The 17,763-nt window shown below is 43.0% G+C and overlaps 1 long non-coding RNA gene across 2 annotated transcripts; it reads right to left on the bottom strand.

Moving 5' to 3' along the window:
- Window positions 1–11,802: 11,802 nt before the first annotated feature.
- Window positions 11,803–17,077, bottom strand: LOC107304509. 2 transcript variants are annotated; one of them, XR_001550626.2, is made up of 4 exons: window positions 16,969–17,077; window positions 16,798–16,872; window positions 15,156–15,386; window positions 11,803–13,063 (listed from the first exon to the last, which is right to left on the bottom strand). It is a non-coding gene; the product is annotated as an uncharacterized LOC107304509 (long non-coding RNA). The 2 variants fall into 2 exon arrangements; XR_001550625.2 differs by having other exon boundaries at window positions 16,798–17,039.
- Between the last annotated feature and the right edge of the window lie 686 nt (window positions 17,078–17,763).

The raw sequence follows: 17,763 nt of genomic DNA, 5'->3' as shown, positions 1-17,763 counted from the left end.
GAGAATTGATCGTGACAAGAAATCAAGCAAATCACAATTCACGGACAAGAACCTTGTCTTTGAATTTGACAATCACCTATTGCTTGATTGACCAAAATTTTGGTCCTACTTGCTCTAGCAACCTCTCATGTTATTCTTGTTCATCATATGTATTTTAAGAACACTTTCGTGATGGAGAGTTCGAGGAAAACCATATGGACCAACCAAACGGATTTATAGTAGATGCTCAAGTAAAAATGGTGTGAAAGCTATTGAAGTCCTTGTATTGTCACGCTCCGATTTTCGTTCGGGATTAAAAATCATTAAATAATGTATTTTATAGAAATTAAATAAAAGTTTAAGCAATATAATCAAGTGAATTAATAGGAGAAATTAAAATTTTCCTTTAAAAATCATGGTCATAAATACTTTTGTAATATTCTCTGTGCCCTAATTTACTCTCTGAAATTTATCGTGAATTTTCGAAGCTAAAGAAGTAATTTTAAAAGTACAATGATCATTTAATCAGTTAATTAAATTGAAAACAATTTAAAAGTCTCCTTTCTCCCTTTGGGCCTTTCCGGCCCAAAGACCTCCCCTCCTTTTTCCCCCTTGGCCCGCTCGTTTTTCCCCTCTCTACTCCCTTGGGCCGCCGTTCTCTTCTTTTCCCTCGTGAAGTCTACCTTGACTCCCTCACGGTCTCCTCTCCCCCTCTCTCCCTGACAGGTGGGACCTGAGGCCCCACCTGCCATCACTTCCTCTGGCCGCTCGCAAAGGACGCCACCTCACCGTCACTTGCCTTTCCCGCCCGCAACTGCCGACCGATCTCCCCGGCTACTGCGTGTCGCCCGCACCATCCGCGTTGCGCCAATGGCCTCACTACCCGTGTCCCATCGCGTCGCCGTCTATGGCCTTCGCCGCCTCCCTGTGTCGCCCGTGCTGCGTTGCCTGTGTGCCGCACCCGCCGTCCGCCTCCTCCGCGGCACACCAGCCACGTCTGATGCTTCTGGCCACGTCATACCAACCGCCGCCTGAAACAACCACCCAACACCACGCTAGCACCGGTAGTGCCGCCTCCCCATTAAATGCCGCAATGCCACCACCGCGCGCGTTCCCCACTACCGCCGCGCCGCATGTGGTCGTGCGTCGCCGCCTGCATGGTCGCCTAGCCGTCGCCCTCCCTTTAAAAGCCTCGCGTCGCCCGCTGTGGCTGGCCCCCGTTGTGTGATGCCGCCGCTGCTCGCCGTGGGCTGCTCGCAGCTGCACCGTGCGCTGGTGCCGTCACCGCCACTTTGCCGCGCGCATGCCACCGCGTCGCGGGTGTGTGCCTAGCCGCCAACATTGCGCGCATAGCTGCCGTGTCATGACTCGCCGCTGCGAGCCTCGTAGCGGCACGCTGTGAGCTGTCGTCGTGCACCGTCACCACCAGGACCGGCAGCCACTCACCAACCCGCCACGCCTGCGTCGCATCTAACGCTGCCACCTCGCATCGCCGTTGTTTCGTCACCGCCGCGGTGCTGCTAGCCGCCGCGTGTCGCCTCGCCACCACCACGCGTCGTGCAAGGGCGCTATCGCCACCGCGTGCCGCGCTGGGTCACCTCTGCCCGCTTGGCGCATGCCGCCAGTTGCCGTCGTTGCCTGTGTCACGTCACCTACCACCACTGCCGTTCCCCGTGCCCGTGCATGCCGCCGCCGCACCGCTAGAAGCCATCACCATCGTTCGCCGCTTGCCACGACACCTTGCCGCTGCGCATGTCAAGCCGTTGCCGCCGTTCGCCACTAGTAGCTGCCACCGTTCGCCACTAGTAGCTGCCGCCGCCACTACCCGCCGCCTAGCCACTTGCGTTCACTCGTGAGGCTGCCGACCCTTTCGCCCTCAGCCGCCAAATCGGTCTATGCTGATCGGGGCCGTCCATCTCCCCTCCCGTGCGCTCGTGGACTCGGTTCACCGTGCACCTGCCTCCTTTGAGTCACCGACAGGTGCGGCCTGCTTGTCGGCGCCACCTCTCCCCCTCGGATGACGCCCTAAAAGGTATTAATTGTGCAGTAAATCGCTAAATAATTGGTTTAAATGGCTCAAAACTTCTAAAATTCATAACTAATTCACACAAACTCCAAATTGGGCCATTCAACTTGCAAAATACCAGTTTGTTTACTTTCCATGTACTGTTTACTTGGTTTTTATTAGGTTTTTTCCTCGTTTTGTGTGCCAAAGTGTAGTTTCCATCGTTTCGAAAGACCACGTTCGCATGGGAAAGTGTTCAGAAGACCTTCGTGAAGGAGCAAGCCAAGTCACACCTTCCCCTTGAGCATATTAAGCCTATTTTTATAAATGTTTTATCGTTTGCAAATAAAATTGCATGTCTTGCTAATTACATGGGATTATGGTATTACCTATCTGCTCGCTTGTGCTATGTTTACTTGACATCTATCCTTTGTTAAAACCTGGGTTATAATTTGACTAGCTCGGGTTACTTCAGTGACCTAGCTAGAATCATATGCTTAGCCATGCTTAAATACCACTAGCTCACATAACGTGATAACTATATTATCAAACATTCAAGTACTCTTGACGAGGTGTGTGCTCGGTTTATTCGGTAATGTTTCGTTGGTCATAATTTATTCAATTAAAATGTGACTAAATGGTGGGCTCTGGGTGCATGGTAGTTAAGGACCGGTTCGCGGGATGCATTGGAAGACTTACCGCACTTACCACAAGCGGGAGTGGGTAACTGCTTGACTTGTAGTATAGCTTCAAACTGGTCGACGTACCTAGGCAAGAGTGAGCATGATAGAGTATGGATGGACCCTGTGACGGTCTATGTTGCTGCTGGATTCACTTAGGCACAAGAGAGGGCTACCTGACTTAGTGTAAATGAGGGGGCGAAACCTGAAGTGTGGTGTGATTGGATATGGAGAGTTATGTGAAGGGTCTTGTCACAACCACTCGGCACGGTGACGTGTCTGCGCAGGCAGGGTGACATGTCAGTGGGTTGTGTCTTGTGGGTACAGTTGTGCACCTCTAACGAGAGTAAAATTATTCGAATAACCGTGTCCGTGGTTATGGGCGATCGACCAGGAATCACCGTGATTAGTATCACCTTTAATAAACTAGCTTAATGAACTGGTGTAGTTCAGGTGGGTTGGTTGGGCCTGTTCAACATGGTGTAACATTGTTCAGTGGAGATATAATATTGAGTTAACTAATCAAATGTTTAACGGTTTTCAACTATAAATGTTTTACAACTGCATTTATGCAAATAGCCACAAAACCTCCCTTTGTCTCTCCTTGCACATGTGCATCGTTGGTGTGGCTTGCTGAGTACGGTGATTGTACTCAGTCTTGCTTTTCCCCCCTTTCAGAAGTGTAGTGCTTCTGAGTTGAAGACGAAATTTGAAGATCAAGGCTCAGACCCCAGTTGAGTTTTGCCTGTGGAGTGGAACGGAAGCCCCTCTAGGATCGCCTTTTTCGCTGCTGCTAGGTGTGAGGACTAAGTACCTCTTCTATAAGTATTTTACGCTTTATTTGTGTTTGGATCTGCATATTAATTTGTCGTTTTGTGCACCCTGGCTGATTCTTGGACAGGGATTTAATACACAAAATAGTATGGAAATTTAGGCTAAATTTCTGGACATGACATGTATGGCTTTAAGCAAGAACCTAAGCAATGTCATGAGAAGTTTGACAGAACTCTGACTTTGGCTAACCTATCGTGAATGAAGCCAATAAATGTGTGTAGTATCATTATGGTGAGGGAAATGGAGTGATCTTGTTCTTATATGTCAATGACACAATGATTCTTGGGACTAACCTCAATATGGTTGAGGAGGTCAGGACTTTGAGATGAAAGGTTTGGGAGGGGCTCTCGTGATTCTTAACATCAAGCAACTAAGATGAGGTGATGTTGGGGTTACACTCTTACAATCCCACTATGTGTAAATGATGTTGAGTCCCTTTGGTTACAGTGACTACAAGCCTGCTACTAATCCTTATGATCTTAGTGAGTTTATGGAAAGATTAAAGAATAGAACGGAATCAATTGAGATACTCCCACATGATTGACTATGTCAGTGATATGGGCCCAGGGTAAGCCATAGGAAGGGAACAAGTTGTCCAACACATTACCATGTTCTTTTTGATGAAAGTAGGTTCGAAGCTGATACATTGCAAACCTTGACCTACAATCTTTGCTACACGGAAGCAGCCACCCTTGGGTCAGGTGGCACGCCTCTAGGGGTCGGGCCTAGGACCAAAGAGGCAGCCACGTTCTCGCGCTAGGGGTTGGGTCGTCCGACCCCATGTCCTCTTGCCCCACGCAAGAGGACACATGGTGCGGGAGGCGCCCAATGCACGACGCCCTGTCGCCGCATTTAATGGCGCTCTATCACACAGAGCACTGCATTGAATAGGGCATGCCTGTGGCGTGGTAAGTCATCTAATGGGATCGATAGACGTGATGACAAACCAAAGGCATGTCAAAGCCCTACATGCACATGCCCTGGCAGGAGGCGCGACCCGTGTCAGCCCCGTCTCATCAATCATTAATGGAAGGCTCTTTTGCCTCTCCCTCCAGAGTGAGTCAGCGCTCCGCCTTTGTCAGTCTCATCATTGTCGCCGCCGCTCCGTGGAGGCGAAGAAACTGCAAGTCTTCGGCATTAAATGAAGAAGTGACGTGAGCCTTCCTGCCCTCATCGCAATGGGACGCGGCCCACTCCACAGAAAGGCATGCACCGTCATCGCACGTCCTTAGATTGATGGGCATTAATTGGACATAAAAATTGTTTTCTCTTTCCTTATAGGATGGGTCTACGTGCTTGCAAGAGCCCCTTATAGTATAAAAGGAGGTCCTTGCCTTGGGAAAGAGGAGAACTCTCTTTGATAGACAACAACAGACATTCCGTGCATGCCATACCCTAAGTTTCTATCCTCAGCCTAAATCACAAAAGAAATTGTTAATTAATAATTGGCTTAATTAACTCAGGAAAAATCCCTCAAGAGAACTAATTTAATTAAATTTAAGTTCGCCGGAATATTTTAAAATATCTCGGGAACAAGCAAAATCATTAACTGGATTGAAATTTGAATTGCAGAGTATAAAATTTTGCTCTAAAAGTTAATTTAAAATTCAGCAAAAATAAGGTTTTCCTGTTTTTCCCCTCCTTTTTCCTTTTTGGATTTGGGCCACGGTCCAAATCTCCTCCTCCTCATTCTTCTTTCCTTCTTTTTCCTCCCACTCCTTCCTCTCCCCTCAAACCAGCCGACGAGCCGCGACCCACCACCTCCTCCTCCTCCCGCGCACCTCCGATCCCTTCCCCGGCTAGGCTGTCGGCCTAGCTTCCCCGCACGCCGCGCCCGCCAAATCTGGCACGCCTCCCCTGCCCTCGGGCGACTGACAGGTGGGACCCACTTGTCAACCCCGTCGTCCCCACGCGCCGGCCAAGTCCTGTGTCATGCTGACTCAGCCCACACTCGCCACCGTTGTTTCCGCCGCCGGGAGACCCGCTCGCACCTAACCCAGACTCCAACCTTCTCCCCACCCTAGCCGGCCGCCGCGCCCCCTATGAAGCCCTGCCCTAGCGCCGCCACCGCCATTTTTCCTCCCACTCCCAAGCCACCGCCGCTGCCGATCTTGCCCCTCGCCGTCCGACGCCATCGTGGAAGCCCGTCACCACCACCGCCTCCCCTCGCCGACGCCCCGCCTCCGTCAATGCCGGTGGTGAGCATCTCCATCGCCCTCCTCCCTCCCTTCTTCCTCTCCGCGTGCCGTCGCCGCGCATTTGCACGCTCCAGCGGCCGTCGCCATCCTTTCGGCCAGCATCGCCATCGCCTCGCCGTCGCCATCGACGCCCGCCACCACCTCCGTCGCCGTTGTCGCCGCCTCCTCCCGAGTTCGCTGTAGCCGCCGCCCGTCATTCTCCATGCTGTCATCGTTCGTCGTCGACGCCGCGCCATCGCCGAGCGTCGTCCTCCTCTCCCCTCTCCCATGTTCTCTCACCGGTCGACGGGGCCCACCCGCTAGCCGGCCACCCATCTCCCTCTCCGGTTGGGCCCACCTGTCGGCCAGCCATCCCGTCTCTCTCACCCAGGGCCCGCTTGCCAGCCACCGGCTGCTCTTCATCCCTCTCTCATCCCCTTCGGCCCACATGTCACTCCCTCATCTCTCTCCCTCCCCTCCCACCGACAGGTGGACCCCACCTGTCGGCGCCACCTCCCCTCCGCTGGCACTAGCGCCTCGCTTAATTGTGCTATTGATTTTAGTTTAAAAACACAGTTAAAATTCTAAAAATCATAACTAATTCATCCAGTCTCCGTATTAATCCATTCGAATTTCATTAAATTTATAAAAATGCCAAGAATGAATTAAAAATATATGATGGTGTTGTTTCAGGAGAGTTTGTGCATGTTTTATTTATTTTTGTGCTTTGTTGCTTAGATTCGGAGCCCGTTGACGCGTCGATTTACTTCGAAATTGTCGCCGAAGTACCCCTAGGGAGCAAAACATGGCAAATGGCATTCATATTTGAACATATTGATCCTATTATTGCAAAATCCCAGCTTTGTTTATTCAAACTTGCATTGTTTTCTTTAAAGTATTTACTGTATCAATTTTACCGGTAACCTATTATTATGTCGTTGTTTATCCATCTTTATTCTTGTTATACCCAGGTGTAATTTGTGTAGAGTTAGGCCTAGGTAATTCTTAGTTTTGCTTAGAACAAGTAGCTCATGGGATCATACATTCATCATTACTAGTTGTGAATAGCTAATGACAATGATTTAATACCCGGTATGGGTTAATGCCAATTAAAATATTGATAATGGTGGACTATGGGTGCATGTTTTTAAGAGTCACACCCATGGCAATTAAGGACCGGTTCGCAGGAAATCCTTGAAGTTATTTTAGTGCTAACCACAAGACAGTATGAGCAACGGTGGGATTTAAAGTGTATTTGCAAACTATTTGACGTACCCAGGCTACGGTGAACGTGATGGAGTATGGATGGACCCTACAACGGTATATGCTAATTTCGGATTTGCCTAGGCACAAGAGGGGACTGCCCGACTTGGTTTAATGGAGGGAGCGAATCCTGCAGTGTGGTGCGATTGAATAGGGAGGATTATGTGACGAGTCCTATCACATGTTCCTTTCTGGTATGCCATGGTGGTATATCGGCGCATGTTCAAGTGTAGTGGAACTGTCTTCTGGGTACAGCAGTACATCTCTGATCAAAGTAAACCTATTCAAATAGTCATGGCCACGATTAAGGGCGAATTGCCAGATTCACTGTGATTAGTCGAACCATTAATAACTAGATTAATCTGGTACTGGTTTGGAACTATTATAACGTGGTGTAACGTTGAGTAGTGGTTGGGCCTGTTGGAACGTGGTGTAGCATTGAATAGTGATGTTGGCACTTTACAAATGTTTATTTATTTACTTATTTATGTATTCTTTCTATTTAAATCTCTGTTATTTATTAAATGTTGCTTTATGCAATTAATCTTAGCCAATTCCTTGTGATCCATTGCATCATTTACTTCTATTTCATGCGAGTTGTTGGGTACGGTGGTTTGTACTCCGCCTTGCATAATTTCTCCCTTCAGAGTTAGAGGTTGAATACGATGGAGGCGACTCTCAGGAGTAAGATGTCTGCCGTCAAGCCATTGCCTGTGGACAGGAGCCGTCCTACGTTGGAGCTAGTCTACTTTATCATTCTGTTGCATTTTTGTTAGATTAAATGTTATATTTTCAGTTATTTTTAAAAATGATGGTTATGTAATAACATTGTCTATTTATGTATCCTGGCTAGTTCTGGACAGGGATTTTAATACACATTTAAGTTCAGAAATTTGTAGGAGGAATTTCTGAGCGTAGCAGTGCGCTTCACCACTGAGCCAAGCTAAGGTGTAATTCCTTATGCCCCAAGCAACCACACACAGGAGTAGGATATTACGCTTCTCAACGGCCTGAACCTATATACTTCGTTTCTGTCGTTGTCACACCCGAGGGGCCCGAATCCATCCATCTCCTACTCGCTTCACTCCTGACACTCACGCTCTCACCCGCAGGCCCGGTCCGAACCAACAAAAGGGGCCCCCATGGCTTCCTGCTAGAGGAGTTCACCCTCTGATAGACTCTCTGATGTATTTAGCTAATGCTACAAGCCATGACATCTCATTTGATGTGAGAAATATGAGTTAATTTGTTTCCAATGAAGGATATGATTATTGGCGTGTTCTTGAAAGAGTAATATGCTATCTAAAAGGCACTATAAGCTACGACATTCGGTATGTTTGGTACTAGATGGCTACAGTAAACTTGTATTCACAAATGGAGGTAACATTGTTTCTTGGAAGTATTGCAAGAAGAGCATCTTAATTAGGTAAATAATGGAAGTAGAGCTTACAACATTAGACATCGTGACTATTGAGGTTGAGCGACTTGTGAACTCCTTGTGGATTTGTCCATGATGGAAGAACTAATACTAGGTATCTTGTTGAATTGTGATAATCAAAGGATGATTACAAGAGTGAATAGTTATAAAGAAAATATCAAGTCATCTAGGTCTGTCGAAATGTCGAAAAACTCTAGAGTAATAGATAGCGTAGACCAATGAGATTTGCTTGAAACCCACATTAGTAACACTATGCAATTTGATATCCCATGAAGTAGGATGGTGAAACAATCTATTCTGTAGCTGGTAGAAGAGTCACTTATAGGTTCATTTTTTGGTTGACTCACTTTTCTCCTATTTTGTACGACATGTTGGTCTATACCTTAATTTGATCTGAATGGCTTATTTAAGTAAGGATGTTGGCATATAGAACATCTTACAACTAACACATCTATATGAGTTTGACTGCTAGTTCCGGTATATAAGATTTGGGTAGTCTCTAGATTCCAATGAATAGGCTTGCAGTATGGCCTATATACTCCAACAAGAGTGGATTCTTTATTCATTCTAGTATCGATCAAGAAATTGGGTAATGCTTGTCAGCACATATCTATCAATTCAGGGCATACTCCATCATTTAGGTATGTATAAGTGTAGCCTTATTTACTTATAGGTGGAATGTCAACTTAATAGTATCCACTAAAACACTAATGACAATCGTTAATTTGCTAATGTTGAAGGACATTAAGCATTGTTAATTCAAATTAAGTATATCTTCTCGTCTCTATGGCTTACTCACATTAGCTTATAGCAATGATATCTCTCCTCCCAAATAGTCAGAGTTTGAACAAAACCACCGCAGCTTATGCTCTTTGCTGTTCTTGGGGATTCCTGATTCAGGATACCTGTGTGCACGAGTTTCCTAAATAAGCAAGCCTCTGAAACTCCTCCAACCTAAGAACTTACGATGATAGGTAGGCGATCAAGTTTTTGGGGAGCACTTTTCGACACGATTTCTACTTCAGTTACTAACTACTAAGTTCTACTCATAGTGATGGTCAACGATTTGGATCAGCAGTAATATACGAGGTGGCTAATAAGACGTAGAGATCAATGGTTAGATGTATACAATGGTTTACTTAGGTTCAAGCTCTCAATATACGAGATAACACACTTCTTTGACCATGATCAGATCAACCAAGAAATAGCTAATCTAAATATGACATGCCCCTTGAGGAGTGCCCAGGTCCTCCTTATATAGTGAGGGACAGGGTTACAGATAGAGACATAACCGGATAAGACTAAGGTCTATCCGACCTAGATACGATAAAGTCTAGCAATCTCAGTATGCAATCCGTATGTATCCAAACTCTAAGCAACCTAGTACAAGATAATGTTTCCTTATATGTACGGTACTCCCTTCCCTATACGGATAGGTACAGGTTATGGATACCTTAGGTACGGGTATCCCACAGTGGCATACTACAAAAATGGTAACAACACTTGTAGTGCATCTAGCTTCATCAGTCCTAAAATTGGTGGCGTTTCTAGGTATGTGTTCTCATCTTCGTTGCTAAACATGTTTGTAGATGTTATGTTGACTATTAGCATGTTCATGTTTACCACAAGTAACATATCACTCAAGCTCTTAACCTTCATGCTTATTAAATATGTCGAATATTGACTAGATTTCAAACAATTTGGAAAATCAGAGAAGAGTGGTGGGGAGATTGGATGAAAATGAGATTTTAAGTGAAGATATACAACTCATATATAGCTAGTTATACTTTAGAGGGAATTCCCTCTCAATTATCACCCCTTGCCATTCCCATCCATTGTAAACTCCCATTCCCACCAAACAAACAAAAAAGTTAATAGCTCCAATCTGTTAAACATACCCCAATTCCCTTTTAGTAATGGCAAAATTTGCTATAGGGCATCGAAAAAACGTGTAATTAGCCAGTGGACACCGTAAGATCATGAATTTGCTGCAGGGCACCACAAAAATGTGTTAATTAGCTGGTAGACACTCCAGTCATTATTTTATTAATTTTGAAGTCAAAAATTTTAAAAATGACGGGATTGCCCTTGGTGGCAAACCCGTTATGCTGACTGGGTCCAGTCGAACTAGACCCAGTCGGTCTCGGTGTCGCACCCTAGCCTACAGGGTGACTGAGTAGGCGGTAGCGGCAGCGACCCAGCTACAGTGAGGGCGGTGACAACCCGGTCACCAAGGGCAATCTCGTCATTTTTAAAATTTTTGACTCTGAAATTAATAAAATAATGACCGAAGTGTCTACCAGCTAATTACCACATTTTTGTGGTACCCTACAGCAAATTCGTGATCTTACGATGTCCATCGGCTAATTACACGTTTTTTCGACGTCATGTAGCAAATTTTGCCTTTAGTAATTCCTCCCATCCAAATCACCACACTCCAAAAGGACATAAGAAATAGATTTAGTAGACATTAACAAATTAGAGAAGAAATTGCAGTGAAATATTGGTAGAAAGATTGCTCAGACTAGAATTTGGACTTAATGGAACATCAAGGCAGGAGGAACCAAGTTGGGTTAGACATGTTGGGTGCTACCCAATGGATTGCTTATAGACAGAGGATTAAATGACCATGGGATGGGAAAGCATAGGCTAGAGCGAAGGAAATTAATAAAATACATGTATATCGGTTACAGGTCCCTTGAGTTTCCTCCTTGAATGTTGGCTTGACAATAATAGCATTGATGCAAGTGGTGTAGACCTTTGTGTGATGGAAGCAAAAAGGCGATGGGTGGGAATCACAGGTGATCGAGGCATTGTGATCATGCCATGTAGATCATGAGTGTCCATACGAGGTGCATCCAATCTAGAACAAGTCAATCCAATTGTTAGGATTAACATGTTTGACGTTGCATGCGCTCATGTGAGATAATTAGCATTAACTACAATTGTATAGGAATATATGATAAAGTAGATGATATAACAACATAGCAAGATTGGCAGATAGCAATAAAATTACAATACATAACATTCATAAAACAAAAAAAACTTATGAAAACTATTGGAAATTGAATATCCATATCCCACACGATTATAATTATTACTAAGTAATAATTCTTTCTAGTTGCAAAGGATCCATAAATCTTTCTTGTATATAGCTTCAATCATGAGACTCATTTTTCACCATTGTTACCACCTTTTTTATATCTACTTTAGTATCATCATTTTTTTACCACTACTTTCACCCTTCACAGAATCATTTTCTTCATTGATCAACTCCTTATGCCGCTGATGCTTCTCTTGATTGTGAATATCATATGATTCCTCCTTCAGTGGCATCTTCTGTGATTCCTCCTTAAGTGCATGTCTTCTGGTTGAATTTTCTTCACGGGACACTATAATCTCCTCCTCAAAGTCTACAACAGCAAAATCCTCTGGAATTAGAGATGGAACTCTATGGTGCTTGTCCCAAGCTAATCTATGGCCCCAACGGGACATCTTTGGTATGTTTCTAATAATTGTGGAATGATGTGTGTTCTATGACCAACAAAACTCAACTATTTATAGGGATTTGAAGACTACATCCAAGGCTAAAGTGAAATGATTGTTACACGCAATCAATAGGGCATATGCCATTTGTCCAAATTTACGTGTCTCCTTTGTTTGATTAAATTGGATAAGTATAGAAAAGCAGGTATACGTGGTTTGTTCGTTTGATTTTTTTTGGATAAGTCGGAAAAGGAAATATGACAAAATGGAAATGTGCTTTAAAGCAACCAAATCTGCTTCCATACTACCAAGGTTGAGATCTTTGTATGGAAGGTGAGGATAGAGATATGACATGTCATTTGTGATGTAGGTATATTTCACTTACTTGTTAGCTTAGGCATGCAAAGTGAACGCAATCAAACACATGTACCATAAAGGATATTATGCCCTTCCACATGCAAAGTAGTTTTTTTCATCAAATGAATGGGTTAGCTGTGGGCACCCGGTTAATTACACTATGAGAGATAATAGGCAAGCAACATGAAATATCCAATTCAATAGTATCTCAAATAAAAACCAAATAAATACAATACAATCAATGTTGTGTATCAGCAGTAAATAGATGTGGTTGTAGTTGAGAAGAAAAGATCAATGGTATGTAAGTAAAGGGGTTACCTAGGTTCAGACTCTGAAAGGTGAGATAATACCTTACTCTTATTTGTAGATTCATTGTCTAAAACTATATAACTTGTGTGTGATGAATCCAGAGCATAATCTATTAGACTGTGGTCCTCAAGGAACATCCCTAGCTACCCTTATATATCGTGAGATAGTGTTACAATAGATACATGCGTAAACTAAATACAACTAAAGATCTACCATATCTAAACCAACTATGCCCCATTGGTTATGGATACCCGGACATTGAAAACTTAGCATTGTGATATACACAGTCCAATATAGTACGGTTGCTATCTTTACCTCTTTCACATCTTAGAACCACTTTCCCTATATGAATACGTACAATACATGTCTATACCCCTTATCCGAGTATCCCACAATAGCACCCAGGGTCCTCTTGTAGATTCTCAATCACCGAGAGTATCTTCACACAACATCTTGGACATCTCCCAAGTGCAATTTCTTCATTAAATATGAAGGTCTCTGGGTGCACCCATTGGGTGTAGCCCATGACTCTATCCTTAAATGAGAAAAAAATAAACATAGAGTCAAAAAAAGACAATATCAAAAATAAAACTAAACATAGAATACATAGAGATCTACAACCTAGGCCGTCCTAGGAATACCAAGTAATCCCAACTCGAGCGACACTCTCCTGAGTGCTCTCAAATTGAATGGATTTAATAGACGCAAACTAGATCAAAATGGCTTAAACAATTAAACAGTAGATTATTCTACCTAAGAAATTGCTAGAAGGCTCAATCAAAAGATTGACCGGACTGGTAACCATCCCGAGTGCAATAGTACATACTTAACATTATTTTTGTGCCTAAGGTATATTCATTCGGCATCTGCATTTTCAAAATAAAACTAGATGACAACCCTTTTTAAGGGTATAAAGTTAGTATACTAATTGGAGAAGTTTTATTTCTATGTTATCGTTAAGGCAAATCATAAAAAATCATAATGTTTCGTTAGACATGGTATAAATGCATTTATCGCCTAGGCCCAAAAGAGATGCATTTACACTTAGTCAATGCAGGCCTTTGACTCCCATCATCATTTCCCAACCCATTTATCGCCTAGCAGCCCACTTAAACCACTGTTATATCGCCTTCATCGTCGCCGCTTCGTCTTCCTCCAACAATTCTCTACAGCACATTATGCACCCAAAATTCACTGCACCTAAATCCACATCACCGCTGGCAAGCAACCTCTGCGAGCCAACTTCGCACTCTAACCTCCTCTCCATTGACTCCGAGAAGGAGCTTTCCCTCGGTGCATGGCAAACTTTAGCCAACACCATGAAGAGATGATGATGGCGCTAGAATTATCCCCCGAAACAAGCTCATTAGGTGGCACATGACTGCAAAAGGACCATTTTCAACCCCAAACTCTGGTGAAGTTGTGGTATTTGAGTCTTTTTTAGCGTGGGTTTAGCCTATATGTCTCTTCTTTCTCTAGGGTCTGCTTGATTTTGATATCATAGACCTTAGTTTATACTTGCGAAACATTCTGTGGCATTCCTTCCCATTTCAATGTATTCTTTCATCGTTTTACTGTTAAAACTTTTCGTTTGAAATTTTCCATTTTTAACTAGTCATGAAATTCCGTTCAATGGGTCGTTAAATCATGTTGTTAATGAGTCGTTGATCCTGTCGCTAACTATGTCGTTGTTTCCGTCTGTACGTTTCATGACTCATGCTCCAGTATCGATTTGTTGTGCAAATCTCTAATTTGTACACATTTCTAACATGTCATGCGAATTTGTGTTTCATTTGGTGTTTTTCAGTTCTACCATTAATGAGTTCGCCGTACAAATGTACGATCCGTGGGTGAATCATTAGTCAATCTTCAATTTGGGGTATGTTTTGTTCTCTGATCCATTTATCATGTTTTATTCATGTTGCATTAAAAGTTGTTAACTCAATTTTCAGGTTTAGAAACAAAATAGCAAAACTTCTAAAAATCATAACTAATTATTCCAAAGTACATTTAAGCCTATTGTGGTGGATCAATAATTTTGTCAAGAATCCGTTAAAAATAGTTTCTTTACTATTTCAGTGGCCCATTGTACATTATAAAATGTTTTTAATTGTTTGTTCTAGATTTCGGCGAAACCCAAGGTCCGATCTACTACAAACTGGTAGCCCAAGTTGTTCCATAGCCTCAATGCAAGTCACTTTCTTAGCAAGTTGTTGCTAAATCCTTAAGCATGTTGATCCTAGTTTTTACAATTGTTTTCACACTTTTATTTTCAAAAATGCATTGTTTTCGCAATTACATGCTTATGGGTTAACCTACTCTTTGTTTTAGAGCCATATTATTGCATCTACCTTGTTGCCTTGTAACCTAGGGTTTTTATTTTATTTATGTTGATTTGCTTATCCCTGCTTAGTGTCAACTTTACTTAATTTGGGTTGGGACACTATTTATTATCATTAATAAGTCGGGAGTTTGTCTCACGATGATACTAGTTGTGTTTAGGGGTTTTCGCTAAACAAGTAAAACATGACTAATGGTGGGCTATGAGTGCATCATTTTGTAACTGGTGCTCATGGCAACTAATGTCTGGTCCACAGGAAACCCTCAGGAGACATATCCGTACTCACCGCAAGCTAGTGTGGGTAACAGCTGGACTTGACATATAACTTATTCCTGATGTGGGTAGGTTCTCGATATTCCAAAAGGCTCTAATAAATAATTGATTTGGTAGAGTCACGACACAACTCGATCTGGCTTCTGAATGAACATGATCTTGAGCCCCGCAATCATAGCACCATGTCTCCTCTGGTGTATTAACCATGTCGAAACCCGGTTGACCTCGTCGAGAAGGCTAATCCCTGCTTGCAAATTGAAGAACACAAATAAGAATAAGGAAGATTGCAACCAAATTGCAAATGAATAATTAAGCTCGCAAGTATATGTGATTTGCACAAAAGGCTAAGGTATACAAGATAGTAGGCATGGCCAAGGGTACAAAGGAAGAACATTGATGAACCATGCCATAAACCCTGACTAAAACAGGCATCTTGACCCTAATGCTAGAAAATTAAAATGGATGGATGAACTTGAAAGGCAAGTTAGGGAAGAGGATTATCGGGTCAAGTACACGTGATTTGCACCATAAGGCTAAGGTATACAAGATAGTATGCAGGGAAACTTTTTTATTTTTTAAACCTTTTTAATAAATAATTTTATTACTAAACCTCTAGTAAAATATTTCCACCGTATGAACCTTTTGGCTATAGTTGGCCATAAGGCCCGAGGCCCGATGGCCCGGCATGTTGATCGGGCCGTGCCGGCCCGACGGACTTCGACACGGGCCCGACCATGCCTGGGCCGTGTCGGCCTGGCCCGCCCAGCTGGCCATCTATACTTTTGGTCACGCCACCAACATTAGCGTGGCGAAACGGCTTGCCACGCCACCAACACTGGCATGGCCAAAAGGTTCAGTTTTGGAAAAATTTTTCCTAGTGGTTTAATAATAAAATTACTTGCTAAAAAGTTTTATTTAATAAAAAAATTTCGTAGGCAAAGCCACATTTACCGCGGAACGGGCCAAAACCAGTCCAAGGCGGAGTAACGATAATCAATTATAATTGTGATTATCATTAGAAAACTGCGCGAATTCAAAACTCAAAAAATAAAACAAATCATCACAGTTTTGGACGTTAAACCACAAAGATTGGCATGATCATCGTGCAATTTGGTGTAATTATCACACGATTTTGAATACAAGGATAGTCATGGTTTCGATCATGATAATCACATGTTTTTCTATGATTATCGCGTGGTTTGCTAGGATTACCATGACGATTTGAGTTCTTCTGCATTTGACCATATTGGGCATGAGGAACAATGTGATCTTTAATTTTTTTCTCACCTTTTGACCTTTTTTAATTGATTCATGTCTTGTTTTTGAAAATTTTCTTCTCCACTAAGTCTAGGATAAAAATAACTATCACCATGATTTTTTTTTGATTTTTCTACTAATTTCTTTCAGAATTTTTTAATTGGAGCAATATTTGTGGAACCGTATCACAAAAACCGCTACCCTATCTTGATGGTACGTGCGATTATCACGATAATCATGGTTTTGTGAATCCTGATAGTAGGCATGGCTAAGGGTACGGACGAACAACATTGATGAACCATGCCGCAAACCCTAACTAAAACAAACATCTTAACCCTAACACTAGAAAATTAAAATGGATGGATGAACTTGAGAGGCAAGTTGAGTGGGAGGATTACCATGTCAAATAGACGTGATTGGCACCAACAATCTACCCTCTAATGGTGCAAACCGAAGAACTACGCTCCATCCACCTAGAGGCCCAAACCATGGCTTAGAAGTAATACGAGAAACAAATCCAAGCCATGGAATAGACATAGGGAGAGAAGAGGAACAAGTTATGGTCACACCGATCAAGATTTCGTTGTTGACCCAGGGAGATCAAATAGGGAAAAGTTTTGTGGTTTGAGGGGATAGAGAGAGGAGAAAAGATGGTGATTTCCGAGTTTGGGGGAAGAAAGGAGAGAGAATGTGGCTGGCTAGGGTAGGGAAGAAAGAGAGAAAACTGAATATGTGTCACTTATCCAATGGCTAGTCTGACCGTGCCTAGTGCACTGGTGTAACCGCTGGCTTTGCTTGGTCCGACCACCTTATAAAGGTATAAAGGTTGTTCTGACCGCCAAGCCCAGTTCGCTTGCCTGCTAAGCCCATGGGACAAGTGAAATCCCCCAAACAAAAAGTAAAACATTTTTTGGGGCAACAATATGGTTAGACCTAGGTGCCATCTAAATTTACGAGTTGAAATATTGACAAATACACATATAATTGAGATTAATATGGATACTTGCAACATTACTACCATGAGGGCAAGGGGGTGACCTTTTAAGGTTCATATAGGATTTTGGGCGATTTTTTAATCCAAAAATCTTTTGATCTGTTGGTATTTAGAAGTTTTGGATAGCAAAAGTATTTTAAATGACAAAATCCATCACTTTTGTTTTGAACTTCATTTCAAAAGCATTTACAATATCCTTTAAGGTAAAAATAGCATTTTGGCCAAAAACAAGATTCCAGTTCCTTCGAAAGGTAGCCAAAATGGCATTTTAAAATAAAGTTTTTTTTGCAAGGTGAAGGTTGGAAAATATATAGGATTCTATTTGAAGTCCATCACTTTTGTTTTAAACTCCATTTCAAAAGCCTTTTCA

The sequence above is a fragment of the Oryza brachyantha genome, chromosome 6, assembly GCF_000231095.2.
Source record: "Oryza brachyantha chromosome 6, ObraRS2, whole genome shotgun sequence".
In the NCBI taxonomy this organism is placed as follows: Eukaryota; Viridiplantae; Streptophyta; class Magnoliopsida; order Poales; family Poaceae; genus Oryza; species Oryza brachyantha.
The sequence above is the reverse complement of the archived record's forward strand: the minus strand, read 5'-3'. Positions and strand labels throughout refer to the sequence as shown.